The following is a 6,000-nucleotide window of genomic DNA, read 5'->3' on the forward strand; positions in this document are numbered from 1 at the left end:
AGTAGTGGGGTGATTATAGCTCAGTAGTGGAGTTGAGTGCTTAGCATGCTCAGGGTCCTGGGTTCAATCCCCAGTACCTCCATTAAAATAAATAAATAAGCAAATCCTTCAGTAATCTTTTACCTGATGAACTTGCTTATTAACGTGAATAGTCTGTCACTTAACTCCTCTTGAATTTTTCAATAAAGGCAATTATATCACCTACAGTTATTGACTCTTTCCTTGCTTTCTTTATAATATCTGTGCCTTTTATTTGTTTATTCATTTTTTTCTTATTGCTGTTGTAGTTGGTCCCTCTCTTTAATGAAATTGTTTCTTCCCTGTGTGTTTTGTTAGTCTTGATTGCAGGCTTATATTTGCTTTCGAGAATTCCTCTTTCCCTGACTGCGGACACTTTTCAAATGCACTCCCGCCCGCCTCCACTGCTGCAGTGGAGAGGGCTGGAACCTACTAGCACAGAGTCTTCCAGTAGTTTCTGTTAGGATTTTTCCATTCCTTTTGGGTGTTGCCAGCCACCTGGAAGACTGTATTGCCTCTGTGACCCAGTTATTCATGCTGACTTCTCCAGCCTGGAAGCAGATGCTGAACTGTTTACTGCTTGGCTGTGTGTCTGTGTCTGTGTGTGTGTGTGTGTGTGTGTGTGTGTGTGTGTGCGCGCGCGCGCGCGTGAATGTTTGTGTTTGTGTAGGAGGGGTGGAAGCAGGGCCAACCTGCTTGACTGCTCTACATTCCATCTCTAAGCAGTCACACTACTCATTGTCCTTGGCTCCTTACTCCTTGTAATTTTAATTAATTATGAGTTATAAGAGTCTTAAGAACTAATCTTGCTCATATCGGTCATTATATCTGGTGTCTACCTTTGAGCCAGATTTCCCTCCTCAATTCAATCCTGTCAGATTTCTATCTTTTAGACATATATAAACATTTTTGTTTTCCTAATGACATTCTTTTTTTTAATCCAGTATGGTTAAGGACTTATTCCTTATTTTAAAATTAATTTTCATGCAAATCAAAACTACAATGAACTATCACCTCACATTGGTCAGAATGGCCATCATTAAAAAGTCTACAAGTAACAAATGCTAGAGGGAGTGGAGAAAAAGGGACCCATCTTACACTGTTGGTGGGAATGTAAACTGGTGCAGCCACTAGGGAAAACAGTATGGAGAGTTCTTTAAAAAGTGACAAAAGACTTACCATATAATCTAGCAATCCCAATCCTGGGATATATCCAGAGAAAACTCTAATTCAAAAAGATACACGCCCCCCAATGCTCACAGCAGCACTATTTAAAATAGCCAATACACAGAAGCAACCTAAATGTCCTTTGACAGGATGAATGGATAAAGAAGATGTGATACATACACACACACACACACACACACACACACACACACACACAATGGAATACTACTCAGCCATAAAAAGAATGAAATAATGCCATTTGCAGCAACATGGATGGACCTACAGATTATCATACTAAGTGAAGTAAGTCAGAGAAGGACAAATACCATATGATGTCACTTATATATGGAATCTAAAATATGATACAAATGAACTTATTTACAAAACAGAAATAGACTCACAGACATAGAAAAGAAAATTATAGTTACCAAAGGGGAAAGGAGGTTGGGAAGGGATAAATTAGGAGTTTGGGATTAACAGACACTCATTACCATATATAAAATAGATAAACAACAAGGACTTACTGTACAGTACAGGGAACTATATTCAATATTCTGTAATAAACCATAATGGAAAAGAATATGAAACAGAATATAAACATATAGATCTGAATCACTTTGCTGTACATCAGAAACTAACAAAACATTGTAAATCAACTACACTTTAATTTAAAAAAAAAGAAAAAAGGAAATTCATTTTCAAAGATTTGTTGTGAGGTGAAGTTTGTTGCATTTGCCCATTCTGTTAGTAATACTTACTTACTGGTTTCCTTATTTCTAGCTATTTCTCATTGGCTCAACTGCTAGTAAAACATATATTAACAATATGAAATGAATGATGTAATGAAAAAAAATTTGTATTCAGCAACCTCTGATCAATGCATAGATCAGGGAAACACTGAACTGAGTACAAATTAATAATTACCATAGCCTATCCTGTATGAATTGATACCATCTTGCATTTTCTGAAACATTTATAATTTATACCACCAATTATCTCCACGAGTCTGAGACAATCATTATAATATCAAGTTGAGAAAAGTGTGTCCAAGGATTAACTGAGATTCAAACCATTAGTATGCAGCAGGGAAAGAGTCACTGCTCAGGGAGGCAGAGCTGTTAAAAGTACAAAATCTATATCCAGATGGTCTGGGTTCAAATTTCACCTCAATTACCAACTAGTCGTGCCTCTTTTGAAAATGATTTAATTTGCCCTTCTTTTACTTTCTCGTCTGCGAATGTTGTGAATTACAGTACTGCCCTCAAACTATTGTAGTGGAGATTAAAGAGCTTAGAACTGTTCCAATCACATAATACGCACTCAATAAACTGTCACTGTCGTTGTTGTTACTATATTGCTGCTGTTTTGAACTCATGTCCGGCAACTTTTACTACATTGTATCATTAGATGTAAGACCAGTTTTGAATTTAGAGATAAGGTCAGAAAAAAAAAAACAGAACTTTGCAAAAGGGCAAATATACACAAACACGAGTGCGTTCAGAGGTCCCGAGGATCTGTCTCTTGCTTCAACAGTGTTTGGATGGAACAGACCCAGGGACGCCCCTTGCTCCAGCCTCCGAACACCCTTCAACCTTTTTTTCAGTCGCATTGGTCAAAACCAGCCACTACCTTCAGCCTCTGGGACCAGCCAACTCCGTTTTGCGAGCTTAACTCCTTATTACCCATCAACCATGAGCTCCCAGATTTGTCAGAATTATCCCAGCGAGGTTGAGGCCTCTGTCAACCACCCGGTCAACATGCATCTGCGGGCCTTCTACACGTGTCTCTCTCTGGGCTTCTATTTCGACCCCGACGATGTGGCTCTGGAGGGCGTTGGCCACTTTTCCCGCGAATTGGCTGAGGAGAAGCGTGAGGGCGCAGAGCATCTCTTGAAAATGCAAAACCAGCGCAGCGGCCGCGCCCTCTTCCAGGACGTGCAGAAGCCATCTCAAGATGAGTGGGGAAAAACCCAGGACGCTACGGAAGCTGCTATTGTCCCGGAGAAGAACCGGAACCAGGCCCTTCTGGATCTGCATGCCCTGGGTTCTGCCCGTGCAGACCCACACCTCTGTGACTTCCTGGAGAGCCACTTCCTGGAATGAGGAGGTGAAATTCATCAAGAAGACGGGCGACCACCTGACTCACCTCCGCAGGCTCTCTGGTCCCCAGGCTGGGCTGGGCGAGTATCTCTTCGAAAGGCTCACCCTCAAGCACGACTAGGAGCCCCTGCAACCCAGCAGCCTTTACAGAGCCCTCTGGTGTCAGGGCTTCCACCTGAAGCCTCTCTGCAGTCACCAGGCAGCTTTTTAACCATCCTGGAGCCCTCTCCCAAGCCTTGGACCAAATGGAAACAATAAAGTTTTTTGCAACAACAACAACAAAATATATACACAAACACACACAAGCACATATGTGTGTGTGTGTGTGTATGTAAGTATCCTCTAACCATGTGTAGTGGTAACTCCACCTGGTACTTTCTTGGTTCTAGATAATATAATATGTGTCAGGAAATAGTGTTGTACAATTCAGATGCAATCCTCTCTCAATGAGCTTACATACCAGAAGAGGAGACAGATGTTAAAGAAGTGATTATACTTAAACAAAATCATTTCTAATTGTACTGAGGGCTTTAAAGCAAGAAGTCATTTGGCAATGTACTGCTCAAAAGACTTAGAAATACTCAAGTTCAGTTACAATGACTGGAATTTTATCTCACTGAAGGCATGTCTGAAAAGTAATTGCTCTTTAAATTGCTGGAAAAAAAGTGTTATGGCAGAATATCCATGGTTTTTATTAAAAGAATGGAAAACAAAACTTTATCCTTTTCATCTTTTACTATTCAAGTGTGGGAAACAAAGAATCTGATGGGCATTGGTGGGTGTAGCTCAGTGGTAGAGTGTGTGCTTAGCATGCATGAGGTCCTGGGTTCAATCCCCAGCACTTCCATTTTTAAAAAAAAGAATTCAAAAAAGAGAATCTAGTGGAGTAATTCAGGTCTTCGGAGACAGGTACTCTTATTATGAAGAGGACAGATCTTCTGTTGTTGCAGGGTTCTGGGGGGAAGTGGCTAGAACAAATATGCATTAATGGGTTCATGGATTGTAAGTAGTATGTTAAGAAATTGCTGTGGTCTGAATGCTTGTGTCCCCCAGATTTCACACGTTGAAATCCTAGTCCCCAAGATGACAGTATTAGGAGGTGGCATTAGGTGGTGGGGGCCTTTGGGAGGGCTTAGGCCAAGAAGGTAGAGCCTTCATGAATGGGACTAATGTTCCTATAAAAGTGAGATACTGGCATTCTGCAATGCGGAAGAGGGCCTCTGCCCAATCAGGCTGCCACCACCCTCCAGAACTGTGAAAAACAACATTCTGTTGCCAATAAATTACCCAGTCTGTGATATTTTGTTATAGCAGCCTGAACAAACTAAGACCAATACAAAGTAAAAATTGCCTATGTATTGATCAGCGATCTCTGAATACAAAAATTCTTTCATTACATCTGTCATTAGTTTATGTTTTATTCCCAATCGAGCCAATAAGAAATAGCCTTGAGGTTCTAATGATTAACATTACATAAAATGATCAGATACATACTGACTGCCTACTGTGTCTCAGGTGCATTTCTAGGCATCTGGGGCATACTAGTGAGCAAAATGCACCAAGATCTCTATTCCTGGGGTACGTTAAATAATTCAGTGGAAAATATCCACCTACCCTGTCTTTGTGGAAAGAGAGGGAGGGGGAGCAGGACCATCTTCTAGGGTAGAATTGAGGGTAAACTCCAACTAAGGAAGCTCCCATCAAGGAAAGGGAAGGCTGGGATATTTGAGATGTTCCTCCTGCTTGTCTCCGTGATGTCTGCTGACCCGAGGTATCGTCACCGTTTACCCCCCACAAGCAATGACACTGGGGGTTCACTTGCAGCCAGGTCTGTTGTCCAGGCAGTCACTACCTGTCCCAAGCATCATAGGCCATCGGTATTTCCAGACAGAATATTCAGGGCACGTGGAGAAGGTGGACCACCTTTCCAGAGTGATGTTGCGGAGTCACGGGAGTCGAAGCCCGCACAACGGATTGAGAAGGGAAAGACTGTTAAGGAAGTCTTCTTAGAAGACGGAGCGAGATTCAGTGGCTTTAGATGTCCTGAAATCAGCCATCCTGGGTGCTGCCACTCAGATGTTTGCTTCAGGACTCCTGACTAAGGAGTTTACATGAAAGGAACAGTGGACCAAAGAGAAGCGCACTGCAGTGGGGCTGCGTCTGACACCAAGTTAAGAACCAAGGCCAGAATACAAGGTGAAAATCACGTATGGACAGAATTACCCACAACAATCCCATACTTGGCCCAGGTTAAAGTGCTTGGCCCCTGTTTTTATTTTTATAACTATATTTCACATCCTATATCCCTTTGCTAGTCAATTTTTTATGTCCTTAGTTAATTCTTCAATGTCTCCCTCAAGAATATCGACAAATCCATCACCATTCACATGTCTGGCCACATGAAGCAGGCATTTCCTTCCCCCTGTCTTTTTCTTTCTATCTCAATAATCCTTTGAATCAGTTGCATGCTATTTCCTTTGGTTTGCTAACACATATCAAATCTTTTCATCTTTGATTGTACTTAGCATAAGTGATGGCCAATTATATACAATATTTGAGTAAGTTAAATGTGTATATGGCAATCTTTCATTGTAACATTTGTAATTGTCTGCGGAGGCACAGGGAGATGCAGACTATCTGGGACAAACTGGATTGGAAAGAAGGAAGTGAGGCCTCTGATTCTCTATTTCTCTCTCCAGAGGGCTGAGCACAAGAG

General features: G+C 41.5%; 1 pseudogene; it reads left to right on the forward strand.

The window, feature by feature from the left end:
• The first annotated feature begins 2,745 nt into the window (after positions 1–2,745).
• LOC105062219 (ferritin light chain pseudogene) lies at positions 2,746–3,512 on the forward strand (annotated as a pseudogene).
• The last annotated feature ends 2,488 nt before the right edge of the window (positions 3,513–6,000 follow it).

The sequence above is a fragment of the Camelus bactrianus genome, chromosome 34, assembly GCF_048773025.1.
Source record: "Camelus bactrianus isolate YW-2024 breed Bactrian camel chromosome 34, ASM4877302v1, whole genome shotgun sequence".
In the NCBI taxonomy this organism is placed as follows: Eukaryota; Metazoa; Chordata; class Mammalia; order Artiodactyla; family Camelidae; genus Camelus; species Camelus bactrianus.